At 44.4% G+C, this 15,409-nt stretch overlaps 1 protein-coding gene across 6 annotated transcripts in view; it reads right to left on the bottom strand.

Moving 5' to 3' along the window:
• LTBP1 (latent transforming growth factor beta binding protein 1) overlaps nucleotides 1-15,409 on the bottom strand; it is a 348,387-nt gene that overhangs the window by 262,399 nt on the left and 70,579 nt on the right. The gene's annotated exons all lie outside the window — the stretch shown is intronic.

Raw genomic sequence — 15,409 nt, 5'->3', positions numbered from 1 at the left:
GTTACCCAGAATTTACCTCTGACATTATAGAGTCATGTTGTATTATGTCATTAATTTGAATGGCTTGGACTATTTTAGACTGCTTATATAATCAGATGGAGGGGGTGATACAGAAGTGCTGTTTATACAGGGGTTCATGCACATTAGGATTGTCAAATAATCTACAGTAGCTATTAAAGGCTCTACTTAATTTCACTGGGATGTTGTAGGATCTTTCCAGACAGCAATAACCAGCAAGATGTTCAACACTTTCATACACGTTCCAAGTGCGACCTTACTCCCCGTACACATGCTACTGCAAGCTTCTACATTACTTCCTAGGATGATTTTATCTCCTGTTTACGCACACCCCCACACACCCACACACCTTTTGCCACAGAATGAAAATGAGTGGGTTCTTCTCAGAATGCAAGAGGTGACTGGCAGGTGGTGCTGTGAAAACTGTGCAAGGTCCCTGCTTGGCATGTGTACAGAGGATAAGATTGTGCTAGGAAGTAGCATGGAAGCTTTCAGCAGAATGTATACAGGATCATTCCTGTACTTGGAACTTGTTTTGAAAGCTTTGAACATTCTTCAGTTTATTGTGAACTAGAAAGACTCTTAGAACTTTGCATTAAGCTGAAAGCAAAGAACAGCTAGAGTGAACATGCTCTGATGCTGAACTCAATACCTGTCATGGACCAGGACCTTGAACCTAACACCAGAGGAAAGGTCCAGATGGTGAGGACCAAATTCGTGAACCCTCATGGGAGGCAGTCACTGAAGCAGACCCCATGGAGGAGGAGAAGGAACCTGAAGGAACAATGAAGCCTCCATCCTCTGTTCCTGAGGAGGTAGCTCCAAGTCTCTGAACATGTGCACCTCCAGAGCAGACACACACACACACACCCGTCACCACCACCACTCCAAAGGCCACTGAACACACTGCAGTTCCGCCAGAACATGCACCTTCATAATAGAATACAACCCTACTCACTGTCATGCAGGCTCCCTCCAGAGCAGAGGGGTTCCAAATACATGCCACTCTCTATAGGTCTACTTAGGCCCTCCAGTCCACTTCGAGAGCACTCTGCTTCAGTAAGACTACATGATGAACATTGACTTCCAGCTTGATCTTGCATCTAGTTCCACAGTGAGCTAACCATGGACCTCATCATTTGTTATCTGACCTCTACTTCTACCATACTTAGCCAGAATGCTGCTGCTAGTTCCTGTCGGAAATAGGAGTATACTTTCTACAAATGGTGCAGCTGGAACAGTTCGAATTTGGCATGATTTCTGAGAATGGGACTATCACCGGGCTTTATCCAAAGTGGGTAGACAAGATACTGATAAGCGAATATGACTGGTTCTCAGTTACTCTTGATGTTTTGCCTGAATGAGCAATTTACCTGAAGGAGTGGGAAACAGGACCATGCTCTGCAGGGATGCGTGTGAAGAATAGGATGTGTTAGCATGCATTTACATGGACAGAGGAGAGAGAATAGCAGGTTGCTTACCTGTAAACTAAGGTTCTTCTAGTGGTCATCTGTTCATTCACACATGGGGCTTCCCGGGCCTGTGCGGGAGCATCTTTGGGAAAATTTCAAGCTCTTTCTCCCCTGCTACATTTCAGCGGTTTCCCTTCAGTTCAGGAGTCCGCCGATCTGAAAAAGACTGCAGCAGGGAAGGAAGAAAGGGCATGTGAACGAACAGATGGCCACTAGAACCTTAGTTACAGGTAAGCAACCTGCTGTTCTTCGTCATGGTCTCTGTTGTTCACACATGGGTGCATCACAAGCTTACCTACCTGGAGCCAAGAAGCAGTCTCTGGAAGATGAATCTCAATACTTTTCCACCCAATGCAGCATATTGGTGTGCCTGTACATCTAGGGCATAGTGGGATATGAATGACTTTGGTGTTGCCCAAGTAGCTGCCTGGCAAATACTCTCCTAAGATAGGTTTCCTTCTAATGCTGTAGAGGCAGCTATAGCCCTGGTAGAGTGCGATCTCACCAAATCAGGTAATGGTTTCTTTTCAAGTTGTTAAGTCAGTTTAATAGTTTCCACAATCCATCTTAAAATGGTTTGTGAAGCAGGCTGTAAGCCCAAGGTTTGTTTACTATAAGGCATGAAAAGGTGTGGACCTTTCCTGATTCCAACTGTGTGCTGAGTGTAGAAGGCTAGCACCCTCCTGACATCCAGCCCATAAGGTGGGATTTGGAAAGAAGACAGGTAGGGAGATGGGTCTGTGATCTGTGGAAGGAAGAGACAAGCTTGGGAAGAAATTCAATGTCCAGCGCAATTGGACATTCTCCTTGTGGAAAACAAGCACAAGTGGCGATTCTCTTATAAAGTGGTGATTCTTTTATATTTAGCAGGAGGAAAGCAACTGGCCCTATCCAACCCCAGCACAGCATCCCTCCAGTAGCTGGTGCTGGTATCTGCCTTATGTTTCTTTTTAGATTGTGAGCCCTTTGGGGACAGGGGATCATTTTATTTATGTATTATTTATTTTTATATGTAAACAGATTTGAGAACTTTGGTTGAAGAGTGTTATATAAATATTCATAGTAGTATGTACAGGAGGTCCATCCTGAGTACTTAGAGCTCACTCACTCTGGAAACTGACATAATAGCCACAAGGAAAGTAGTTTTCTAGGTGAGTAGACGCAAGTTGCACACTGCTAGAGGTTCGAAGGGCTTGTCTATTAATTGAGTAAGCACATTTGTGAGAGTCTGCAGTTTTCCTGCTTAGAGTATCTGCTAGCACATTTGCATGTGTATTGCAGAGAGTTCAATTTGGTGGAAGAGGACCCATTCCCACAATTGCAGAGCATGGAACAAGAGAGATCTGGACCTTGTACCGGTACCTCCTGGCCTGTTCAAGTATGCTTTCGCAGTGGTGTTGTCTACCTGGATGTGTATTTGGCAGCCCTGAATGTGGGGCAGGAAACCTTTCAGGTTTTTGAACATTTCCAAGAGCTCCAGATAATTGATGTGATGTGTTGCCACGGTCCAGGACCAAAGTCCATTGAGTTCTAAGGAAGAAAAGTGAGGTGTCTCCAAGGTGTCTCTGGTGATAGTCCTGTGTGGGAGGTGGGAAACGAAGGGAGTCCCCATTTCCAGGTATCTGTGAAGGGTCCACCATCTGAAAGAAACCTGAATCAAACTCGGTAGGGTCAGAGTCCTTGACTGAGGGTCTGTTTGTGGGCTGAAGTGGTTGATAAACCACCATTGAAGAACACACATTTTCAGTCTTGCATTGGGTAGGGAGGTGGTTGAGGCCACGAGGCCTAGCATCCATTTGATCATTCTTGAAGAATGGTAATGGTAACCTGTGATGTGTGTGGCGAGATCCTGGATAGAACTGATATAATCTGAAGGTAGGTATGTTTAAACTGTGATGGAGTCGAAGACGACACCTAAAAAGCAAATAGTCCAGGGAGGTATCAAGTTCTACTTCTTGAACTGATCTGAAGACTGAGGCTCCTGAGTTGCTGGCTGGTCGACAGATCTGGGGAACTCGCAGTGAGGAGCCAATCATCTAGTTATAGTAGGATTTGAATATCTTTCTCCTACAGATGTGCAACAAAATATCCTGAATATAAAGTTGCAAGTAGTAGATAACTTGCAACTTGTATTTGGTGAAAATACAGAAGTAAGTCCGACCATGCATTTGGTGAAAATACAGAACCAGGTCTGACCGGCACATGGTCAGACCTGACTAGAAACGAAGAAATTTTCAGTGTTGGGGCTGAATTGAGATGTGGTAATAAATGTGGTAATAAATAAATCTATGGACACAAACCAAATGTTGCTGGACAGGAGGGTTAGAATTTCTCTTACAGTGAGCATACAAAAAAAATTGTATTGGAGAAAAAGATTCAAATTGCAGAGATTCAGGATGGGGTGTGGGGGTGTAGTCCACCGGCATGCTTGGGAACAATAAAATATGGAGAGTAGAAATCCTTGGTCAAATTTGGTGACACTGGTTCTATGGCATCCTTTTCAAGGAGAGTGTCCAACTCTTCCAAGAGGGGCACTGTAGGAGGAGTAAGAGAGACATGAGAAGTTTGGGAAGGCTATTCCTTGAACTCTAAGGTATAGCCCAAATGTACAATCGCGGGAACCAACTGGTCGGATGAGATATCCTCCCAGGCATCCATATATGGCTGAAGTTGCATACCAATTCCCAAAGGAAAGGTGCCAGCAAATTTGGTGTCTAGTTTAGCTCATTTGGTGTCTAGTTTGGCTCTGCCAAAGCCTTCTCAGCTGGAGAACTGAGAAGGCTTCCTGTAGGTGTTTTGTCTCTGGTTCTGAATGGAACTATCAGAATTTTGAGAGTAGGAAGATGACTTGTAAAGCTTTGCTTATCTGGATTGAGCTAGTTTGAAGCTCACAGAGCAGGCTGTGTTGCAAAGCTTGTGAACCTTCTCCAAAGTTTTGTCTGTCTTGGAGCCGAGCAGAGTTTCCCTGTTGAAAGACAAATCTTCGATGCGTGTCCTGGCTTCAGGAGTTAATCCTGAAGAACGTAGCCAGGTGTGATGTTGTAAAGCAGCAGAAGACGCCAAAGCCCTTGCTGCACGATCAGTCTGATGCCTGGAGGAATGTAATTGCTGTTTTGCAAGGTGAAAAGCTTCATTCCAAATGACCTATGCTAGGTCCCTTTGTTCCTAGCATAGCATGTCGATGTAAGAACCCAGCTTCTTGCAAAAGAAGTGATTATAACACCCCATTCAGGCCTGATAATTAGCAATCTTGAGTTACAGAGTAGCGGTTGAGTAGATGTGGCACCCCAGCGAGTCCAATTTTTCTTCCCCTTTGAGGAGAAAACTGGGTGTCGAATACAATTTCTATGGGTGTTGAATACAAATACGATCAATATTTATTTATATAGCGCTTTTCAACCAAAGTTCCCAAAGCACTTTACATAGATATAAATACATAAATAAAACGCTACATTGTTTTGAGCAGGACTGTGCTGCTTCCACTACTATGGAGTTAGGGACAGGATGTCTCTGGAGAAAAGCACAGTCTAGTGGAACCCTGTACATGGATTCTATGTGTTTGGAGGTTGGTTGTACAGAGGGGGCTTTGTCCAGGAATCAAGTGTAATCTCTTGAACATAGGCAAAGCCACAGAAGTACTAGCATCTAATTTGATTAAGCCAAAGATAGAGCCCTCTTCAGGTCTGGCTGGTTATTTAACCTTCAATCCTAAGAATGTTGCCTTCTAAGACTCTTTTAGAGTGAGAGTGCACATCCTCAGTAGGTGACTCAGCTTTTGGTGCTGGCATGCCCTCAAGAGGTGATGTGTGCATGCTTGCCTCGGACTGTTCTGACTCTGCTTCGGAGGCCAAGGCAGAATCCAAGTTGACTGTGGACAGTCCACAGGGAGAGATGGGTCAGTTGCCTCCTGTGGGCCTGGGTTTGACAGGGCCGGCTCCAAAGCTTTAGCAGTGTCTCTTTCTGTCGGCCTAGGGGCGACTGGCTGGTTAGGCAGTGGTTGACGTGGAGATCGGTGATTGGATCTCAATCTCGAAGCCCCTTAGATCTCAATCTCGAAGCCCCAAGGTGTGTCTGGGGCAGTCATGCCCACGATGATAGGAAAACAACTGATCCTGAGGATGGTACATCAGTGGGGATGAGTTGTGATAGCAGTAGTAGTGCCTCTGTGCATACAAGGATCTATGATAGGGTGATTGTGATTCACAGTCACAGTGTCTGCAGCAATAGTGTCTACAGTCACCGTAGGGATCCCAGCACTCCTGACAATATCAGTCTTGTGGAGGATGGTTGCCCTCCTAATGTCTATATGGGTAAATAAGAGTCTTCCCACTAGCAATGTGTCCCCTTCCCTGGGTGGAGTTCTTACATGATCTGGGTCCTAAACAGGAGACTTCCATCCAGCAGACTGGTGGCTGCCATGTCTGGGCTAAAAAGTATCCGGGCTAAAAGTATTGGACTTGAGCGGTAGGTTGGGTTCAGCCTCATGAGGATCAATAGAAGGCATGGAGTGCTCTCAATTTTGGGGCAATCAGTCTCAAAGGCTCTTCAGGAGGCCTCAGCTTTGAGGGTAAGGTGCTCAACGAGTCCAAAGGAATGGTAGGATCCAAAAGGGTAGCCTTTGGTTTTGGTGGCATGATCTGAAGGGATAGTCTCCTTTTGCAGGGGCTTGACCCCAGAGTCAGATGCTCATTTGAGTGGCTTTGGCTGGTCGCAGTTAACGCTGTTAGGACCAGAGGTGGTGGAGACCGAGTGTGTGGTCAGTGTCGAAGTTGTAGTGGTGCACTGTTGCTGGAATGGTGCACTGTTGCTGGTGCACCTGGTGCACTGTTGCTGGAATGGGAGCAGTAAGCACGGCCATTGAGGTCGGGCCCAACATCCTCAAAATTGGAACGGATCCAAGTTGGAACAGCGCACCTCCATAGGGGAAACAGATTTTCCCCAAAGATCCAAGTGCAATCTCAGAGCCACTCAGAACCACTTTGCATCTACCTATGCTCTGCTTGTATATCAGCAGATATAACAGATATTACGATCCGTGTGAAGAGCTAGCGGGCTATCTGCAGGGAAGGAGGGTTTTACTTACCTTCTCCACAGATGATCAGAAGCGGTTCCCTGGGCAGGCAGAATGCTCATCCAGATGAGCGGCGGCTCTCCTGCAGACCACCTGCGCCTCGCAGCGGCTGCTCTGGGGGTTGGGGTCAGGGAAGCGGCGCCATGCGGCACCCCCCCCCGGCCCCAATAATGCACCACACAAGTGCGCGGTACATTCTTGGGAGCCACTCCCCCCACAAGTGTGTCAGCTGCAGGTGCAAGCAGCCAGATGACACAAGATTAAAAAAACAAAGGTAAGGGAGTGCTCGCTCCCTTAACCTCGTTTAAGAGGGTGGATACTTAGATGGGCTTGCTGCCGTGGAGCCACTGGGCTTGCCCTTGAGACCACTGGTTCTCACAAGTGTGCAAAACCAACCAGGTTTTGCAAACTCGTGAGAATAACCACCTTGTCCACTGGCCTGACTTCACATAGTGGAGCTCTGAATGTGCATGTCCATTCCCCATTTAGTGGGAAAGAGGCACCTTCCCAGTCATGGCAGGGGCATTGTCTAAACTACCCCTCCTCAGTTGGTTCAAATATTTAAGATGAAGCACACCCACTGCCCACTCAATTAGGGAACGGTGCTCCTGTGCATCTGGAGGTTTAATGTGCACTCATGGTGCAGATACATCTTTACTGCTCTGAGTCTGGCTGGCACATATCCTTATTGTGAAGAATTGTGTACACATACATCCTGATTGCACCAAGTTTGGCTGTCAATAAAGCACTGCCTGAACTGACGTACTATCACAACCTACTGGTATTCTAGATGCCAATTACTGGTGTTTTGAAAACAGCCTGCAAGTATGCTGAAGGCATCCATACATTCTCACAGTCATCCACCAGCTTTTCTAGAGGAATCTCATGCATAGGTCACACAGTCAGCAGGGACATTGTGCAGTTTCTGCAGCATCACTTACAGGCTAGCTTGAGTTATTCTGTGATTAACCCACCACTTTTCTATACTACCTTCTTCTTCTTTTTTACGAACAGGGAAAAGAGTGTGTTATTAACAGAGAGCAAGAGCTAGCTGCCAGGTGGCACTAAGGAAATCCTGCAAGGTCCCTACTGGCTGTGTGACAATCCTACTGGAAAAGCTAACAGAAGTCTGCAAGACTTCTGTGTGGATTCTGAGCAGGCATGTGGGATTCTGAGCAGGCTTACCTGCAAGTTCTTTTCAGGGCACTGTTTATTGCCATCTGGAAGAGTACCTATTATGGGCTGAGTTTGTGGCAGCACACCTGTAAGCCAGCATGGATCAACAAAAAATGCTTATACGGGAACAGGCCCATATTTAATGACATTCGTTTTAATAAAGGCAAAAGGGCTTAAAGCAAAAGTGCCTTGTGGACTGAAAAGACAACAAGGCCACAATTACCTCAGTGTCTGATATGCAGGTGTCCAGCAACTCCTCTTGTGTGATTAGGTTGGATCAGTTCCAGTTTGTGACTCCTGAGAATGTGGACAAGCTGATTGGAATGGTGCGGCCTACCACCTGTTCTCTTGACCCTTGTCCGACATGGCTTATATTATCTGGAAGGGGGGTTGTTGTAGGCGGCCTGGTAGAGATTATAAATGCGTCTCTGAGGGAAGGTAGGATGCCTCCTTGTCTTAAGGAGGCAATTATTAGACTGTTTCTGAAGAAGCCTACCTTCGATCCCTCGGACTTGAACAACTACAGGCCTGTCTCCAATTTTCCATGGCTGGGCAAGGTAATTGAGGGGGTGGTGGCCTCCCAGCTCCAGACAGTCTTGGATGAAACTGATTATGTTGACCCATTTCAAACTGGCTTTCAGGCGGGCTATGGGGTGGAGACTACCTTGGTCGGCCTGATGGATGATCTCCAATTGGGAATTGACAGAGTAAGTGTGACTCTGTTGGTTCTTTGGGATCTCTCGGCGGCTTTCGATACTATAGACCATAGTATCCTTCTGGAGTGTCTGAGGGGGCTGAGAGTGGGAGGCACTGCTTTGCAGTGGTTCCGCTCCTACCTCTCGGGCAGGTTCCAGATGGTGTCTCTTCGAGACTGCTGTTCTTCGAAATCTGAACTTTTGTATGGTGTTCCCCAGGGCTCCATATTGTCTCCAATGTTGTTTAACATCTACATGAAACCGCTGGGAGAGATAATCAGGAGATTTGGTGCAGGATGCTATCAGTATGCTGATGACACCCAAATCTATTTCTCCATGTCAGCATCATCCGGAGAGGGCATAACCTCCCTCAATGCCTGCCTGGAGTCGGTGATGGGCTGGATGAGGGATAACAAACTGAGACTGAATCTGGCTAAGACGGAGGTACTCATTGTGCAGGGTCGGAACTCGAGAGATTTATTTATTTATTTATTGTTGAATTTCTGTACCGCCTTTAATTAAAAACAACCCCAAGGCAGTTTACAAAAGTTAAAAACATACAATAAAAATGACAATTAAAATATTAAGCTAAAAATATAAATCACATCTAATTGAAAAACTGTAAAATACAAGCATAAAAACACATAGACACAAGAATAAAAACACATAGAAGCAGCATAGAAATGGTCATGTAAAAGCCTGAGTAAAAAGCCTAGATTTAAGAAGCTTTCTAAAAACTAATTTTTAGTTTTTGATTTTGATCTGCCTGTTCTGGATGATTCTGAGATGATTTTGATCTGCCTGTTCTGGATGGGGTCACACTTCCCCAGAAGGAACAGGTACGCAGTCTTGGGATGCTTCTGGATCCGAGCCTCTCCCTGGTGTCCCAGGTAGAGGCGGTGGCCAAAGTGCCTTCTATCAGCTTTGGCTGATACGCCAGCTGCATCCGTTTCTTGAGGTGAACGACCTCAAAACAGTGGTACATCTGCTGGTATCCTCCAGACTGGATTACTGTAATGCGCTCTATGTGGGGCTGCCCTTGTACGTAGTCCGGAAACTACAGATGGTCCAGAATGCGGCAGCCAGGCTGGTCTCTGGGTCATCTCGGAGAGACCATATAACTCCTGTATTGAAGGAGCTACACTGGCTGCCGATATGTTTCCGGGCAAAATACAAGCTGCTGGTTATAACCTATAAAGGCCTAAACAGTTTGGGCCCTGGGTATTTAAGAGAACGCCTTCTTCTGCATGAACCCTGCTGCCCACTGAGATCTGCTGGAGAGGTCCGTCTGCACCTGCCACCGGCTCGTCTGGTGGCCACTCAGGGACGGGCTTTCTCCGCTGCTGCCCCGAGGCTTTGGAATGCGCTCCCTAGTGAAATAAGAGCCTCCCCATCTCTGACAGCTTTTAAAAAGTCTTTAAAAACACATCTCTTCACCCTGGCTTTTAATTAATGTTGTTTTAATGGTTTTAATGCTGTTTTAAAATATTATTTTAAAAATTTTAAATTGTTGTAATGTGTGTGTTTCTCCCTCCCCATTTTTGTCTTAACGAATGTTTTACTTTGTTTTTATCCTGTTGTTGGTCCAGAATGCGGCAGCCAGGCTGGTCTCTGGGTCATCTCGGAGAGACCATATAACTCCTGTACTGAAGGAGCTACACTGGCTGCCGATATGTTTCCGGGCAAAATACAAGCTGCTGGTTATAACCTATAAAGTCCTAAACAGTTTGGGCCCTGGGTATTTAAGAGAACGCCTTCGTCTGCATGAACCCTGCTGCCCACTGAGATCTGCTGGAGAGGTCCGTCTGCACCTGCCACCGGCTCGTCTGGTGGCCACTCAGGGACGGGCTTTCTCCGCTGCTGCCCCGAGGCTTTGGAATGCGCTCCCTAGTGAAATAAGAGCCTCCCCATCTCTGACAGCTTTTAAAAAGTCTTTAAAAACACATCTCTTCACTCTGGCTTTTAATTAATGTTGTAAACCGCCCAGAGACGTAAGTTTTGAGCCGTATAAAAATGTTTTACTAAATAAATAAATAAACAAACAAACAAATATTGTGTTTAAAATCAAACTTCTAGAAATTATGATAAGAAAAGCATATTTTTCCTTTGTTGCTCACTGACAATTTTTTCACAAATATGTATAAGTACTCCAGGCCACAGCTGTCTGGAACCTCTACATTTTGTGTGTGGCCCCTCCTGAACCTTTAGACTACCTACGGGCCTGGTCACAATCAGCAGTCTCTGAGTCTAGTTAGGTCAGCTGAGTGATGTTCTCTCTCTCTTCACCAACATTCCTGCTCGAGGTTTGCATTTGCATACCACCCTGCTGTTGGGAATATCCTCCATCAGCAGAGACAAGGGCACAAGCATCAACCCTAAGGCCTGTGGGGTTTGGGGTTGGGTTTTTTTTGGGGGGGGGAGGAGATTGGAGTTGCAATGTGACCTATCCTGCCTATTTGCAGGAGTGGGGGTGCCCCTTGTCATTCGGCCACTCTGACTGTCTTTCCCTCATTTGGGTGCCTAGTGCATCCACACATTTGGGAACCACTTTACTCAACAGGGGGAGTGACAGCTGTAGCAGATCATTAGAAGGGCTGTATTTTATGTCATTTGCTGTATGTACAGACTACACAATGTATATTTTTCTGAAGAATGGTATCTAGCATTTCTTTATGCCCCATCCATTTAAAAAGAAATGCTGTTCATATGAGTCAATTATATACTGGAGACAGAGGAACTTCACACACACACACACACACACACACACACACACACGAAACATAATATCACACTTCCAGTTGTGCATGCTAAGATCAACCTATCAAATAATCACTGAAAAGCTCTTGATTAAAATGCTCTCTCCTTTCATTATGTTAGCCAAGAAATTTATTATTTCTGTCTCTAAAAATGAAAGATATTGTATAACATGATCCCTCCCAAGATAAGAATGTGCTATATTTTCATAGGCAGAAATTCTATGGTTAAGGCCAACCCTTAATCAAAAGATTCCATATTCAGAATTTTAGGCCATGCTCTGTGTTTGGAGACTTGTAAATCAATGTGTTCTATATTCTTTAAAAAAAAAAAAAGATTAATGGGCAAGTTTGATATAAACCATGGAACAATTTAAAAGAGCCAAAAGTGAATATAGAGTTGACTGACATTTTAAACATGAGTTTTTAATTTACATTGTTATATAAAATTCTAGCTTTAAATTCAGGTGGAGTTTCAAACAGAAAATGGATGAAAGTAAAGCATGTATTTTGTAGGATTGATATAAAGCACACATTAGCTATGTGTCTTGTTCATTAAGCCTTCTACAAATGCATATATGTCATCTGTAGTCTCCTGCTTTGATGCCCAGAAAGAATGCTGCTGACCAATTAAAACAAACTAGAAATTCAGGAAAACATACCCGTGAATATATAATGAGACCTCTACACTTTTCAGTATTTGGGGAACTAAGAAACTACACACATTAAGAATGCTTTTAAAGATGGAAAGATTAGCTCACAAGAATTCTGGGCTAAAAGTTGTCAACTACTCTTGAGTCCTGAATTAGATGATCACATACTTCTTTTTTCCTCTGTGGAGGCCACGACTTATTTTCAGTACATAACATCAACAATGCCCAATAATTCAGACAGCTGTTCCATATTTATTTTTAAGCACATCTTTCAATGTGTGCTTGCAGTCTATATTTACCATATCTTGTGCAAACTCTGCACTTTTTATTTCACCTGTTGTTTCCTCTAATAATTGTCAGTGTCCCTCTGGTGACCAATCTCCCAGTTAAAGGGTCAGAACTGCACCCTGATGGTGCTTCCTAGGGAAGGAAGCATCCACCTAGCTCTCATGGAAAGATGGAGAATTGGTTGTTTGAATTGCTCAACTCCATCCACAAAATCCTTCAAACAAAATTTTAAAAGCTGAGAGCTGAGAAAATGAAGAGAGAGGCAGCAATCTTGGTCAGTTAGTGGCAGACCTAAACGGCTTAAGACCAGGATTTCTGCCTTCAAGTTCTTGGCAGGAACACTCTGGGGCAGCGCTGCCAGACTCTCAACTAGATTTCTTGTGCCAGAGTCTCAAAATCTCCAGACATGCAATGCCTTTGTGGAATTGTTTAAGAAACTATGTTAAAAAGAAATGTGACAACTGAAGGTAGGTTTGAAAATCATATGTTGGATGCAGAATCAATGTACAACTACTTTCAGTCAAGAATGCTGTAGTTCAAATAAATTCTCAGCCATATGATTACACAAACAAACCACTACCATCACATCTTCACTATCATCACATGGTACACTATCGGGTCTTCACTGGAGAGCAGGTCTTGTGGTAGCAAGCATGACTTGTCCCTTAGCTAAGCAGGGTCTGGCCCAGTTGCATTTGAATGGGAGACCACATGTGAGCACTGTAAGATATTCCCCTCAGAAGATGGAGCCGCTCTGGGAAGAGCAGAAGGTTTCAAGCTCCCTCTCTGGCTTAGGAACATAGGAAGCTGCCATATACTGAGTCAGAGCATTGGTCTATCTAGTTCAGTATTGTCTTCACAGACTGGCAGCGGCTTCTCCAAGGTTGCAGGCAGGAATCTCTCTCAGCCCTATCTTGGAGAAGCCAGGGAGGGAACTTGAAACCTTCTGCTCTTCCCAGAGAGGCTTCATCCCCTGAGGGGAAGATCTTGCAGTGCTCACACATCAAGTCTCCCATTCAGATGCAACCAGGGCAGACCCTGCTTAGCTATGGGGACAAGTCATGCTTGCTACCACAAGACCAGCTCTCCTCTTCTCCAAGCTTCTCCAAGACAGGGCTGAGAGAGATTCTGCCTGCAACCTTGGAGAAGCGAGCCACTGCCAGTCTGCGTTGACAATACTGAGCTAGACAGACTCAATGGTTGACTCAGTATATGGCAGCTTCTTATGTCCCTATGCCCATTTTTGTAAAATGAGGAAATACTGAACAGTCTTAATGGGTGGCTATGAAGATTTCAGAGTTCATATATGTGAAGTACTTTGAGGACCGAAGAAGCAAGCAAAGCAGGTGAACAGTCTTTGCTGCTGCTATTGGACTGACTGATCCAGCTTATTGCTCCTGTCCCTGCACAGTGTGTTTGGAAGAACTGTGCATACCCGCACAGGTTCCCCATCGTGGATAACATTTTTATATGGCAAATATAAGCCTCTGTTCCTTTCAATTCTGTGCTTTCTTTCAATGTAGTAAAAAGCAAATCAATCTCTTCCAGGCTCTGCTAAAACCACTGCTCTGCTACTGCCTGCTCTCAAGATGGAGGTAGTTTTTGCTATGTTTTTCAAATAATGTTATCAATACCCTGCCACAGTCCACTACTCTGGCTGACAAGATGTGAACCGTTAATCTCTCCCTTTCTCCACATTCTACTGACAGCCTCACCTATCCCTTCCAAACATGTGAATAGTGCATGCATTCCAGGAAAGTAGAGAGAGTAAATAAAGCAGGAAGCACAGGAGCGGGGCTGGTCGAATCCTGTTACGAAAGAATTCACAAAACTAAGTGGTCTCATATCGCATATTAAGCCCTTGAATTCTTGCATATATATGAAGAACGTTTCGTGTCTTTTGCAAGTTTCTTCATATATATGCAAGAATTTAACACAGTTGTGAAGAAAGAGAATCCTTGTTCACGATGAGGTCATATATCTATTTCCTGCCTCGTAATTCTGAATGTAGTAAGAGGAAAAAAAATCTTTAAATAGTATTGATATGCTTTCTGTATCGATACTATTTAAGGATCTTTTCTTGAGAGGCAACACCATGGGAGGAAGAGTCAGCCTTAAGGCTGAATGCAGAGAACCTATATCTATGTGTCATAGTGGACAAGTTAAACATGAGCCAGCTGTGTAATGCAGCTGCTAAAAAACCTAGTGCTATCTTGCATTAAGAGAGGCATAGTGTCTAGATCAAAAAAGTAATTGTTCCAATCTATTCTGTGCTTGTCAAATTTCACCTTCGAATACTGTGACCAGCTCTGCAGCTTATTTAAAAGAGAACTCTGAGAAACTGGAACAGATCCAGAGGAGTGCAACAAGGATTGGCAGGGAGGGGATATTCTGGAAACCAAGTCCTATGGACAAACGGCTAAAGAAGTTGGGTATGTTTAGCCTGCAGGAGATAAGACTATGGAGATATGGAAACTAAGACTGTAAAGTGGAGAATAAGACTATAAAGCCATGCTCAGATATCTGAAGGGCTGTCACACAGAAGGAGTGGCCTTGTTCTCAGATGCTCCTGAAGGCAGAAGTAGAACCAATGGATTGAACCAATGAAGCATATTCAGACGAGACATATTCAGACAAGAGTTAGGAATTTACTAACTGTAGGAGAGGGCTGCTCAATTTCAGCCCTCCTGCAGATTTTGGCCTACAATTCCCATATTGGCCACTGTGGTTGGGGGAGTTGTAGTTCAAAAAAAGGGGGGGGGGAGTTGAGCAGGCCTGCTCTAGGAGCAGTGTTCAGCTATGGAACTGTCTGCTTCCTTCTGAGTGTGTGTGTGCCATTCATTTTCAAAGAAAAGCTGGATGGACATATCTAAGGGATGCTACAGCATCTTCCTGCATTGAGCAGGAGGGTTAGATTAGAAGACCATCAAAATTCCTTCCAACTCAAAAATTCTACAATTCTAATGATATATTCTGACTTTGATCTCATGTAAACATTTTTCATGCAATGTTCACTGGGTTCTTCTATATTCCCATACAACACTAGAATATATTAATATGATTATTATGATAACAGCAACATAGGAATATAAACTTCCCATTTATGTTTATGGTAACTGTTTGCAGGTATTTCTACAACACTTCCTGGGCACCATAACATCAAGGGTCACACCTGCCTGCTAGTTAAATCCATGATTAATTGTATTAAGGCAGTCATTTATCAGAGTTAGAAATTTTGTCTCTCTGTTGTGACTAGCATGTGCATTTACTCAGTCAACATGAG

Source organism: Hemicordylus capensis, chromosome 1 (genome assembly GCF_027244095.1).
Source record: "Hemicordylus capensis ecotype Gifberg chromosome 1, rHemCap1.1.pri, whole genome shotgun sequence".
Taxonomy (NCBI): Eukaryota; Metazoa; Chordata; class Lepidosauria; order Squamata; family Cordylidae; genus Hemicordylus; species Hemicordylus capensis.
The sequence above is the reverse complement of the archived record's forward strand: the minus strand, read 5'-3'. Positions and strand labels throughout refer to the sequence as shown.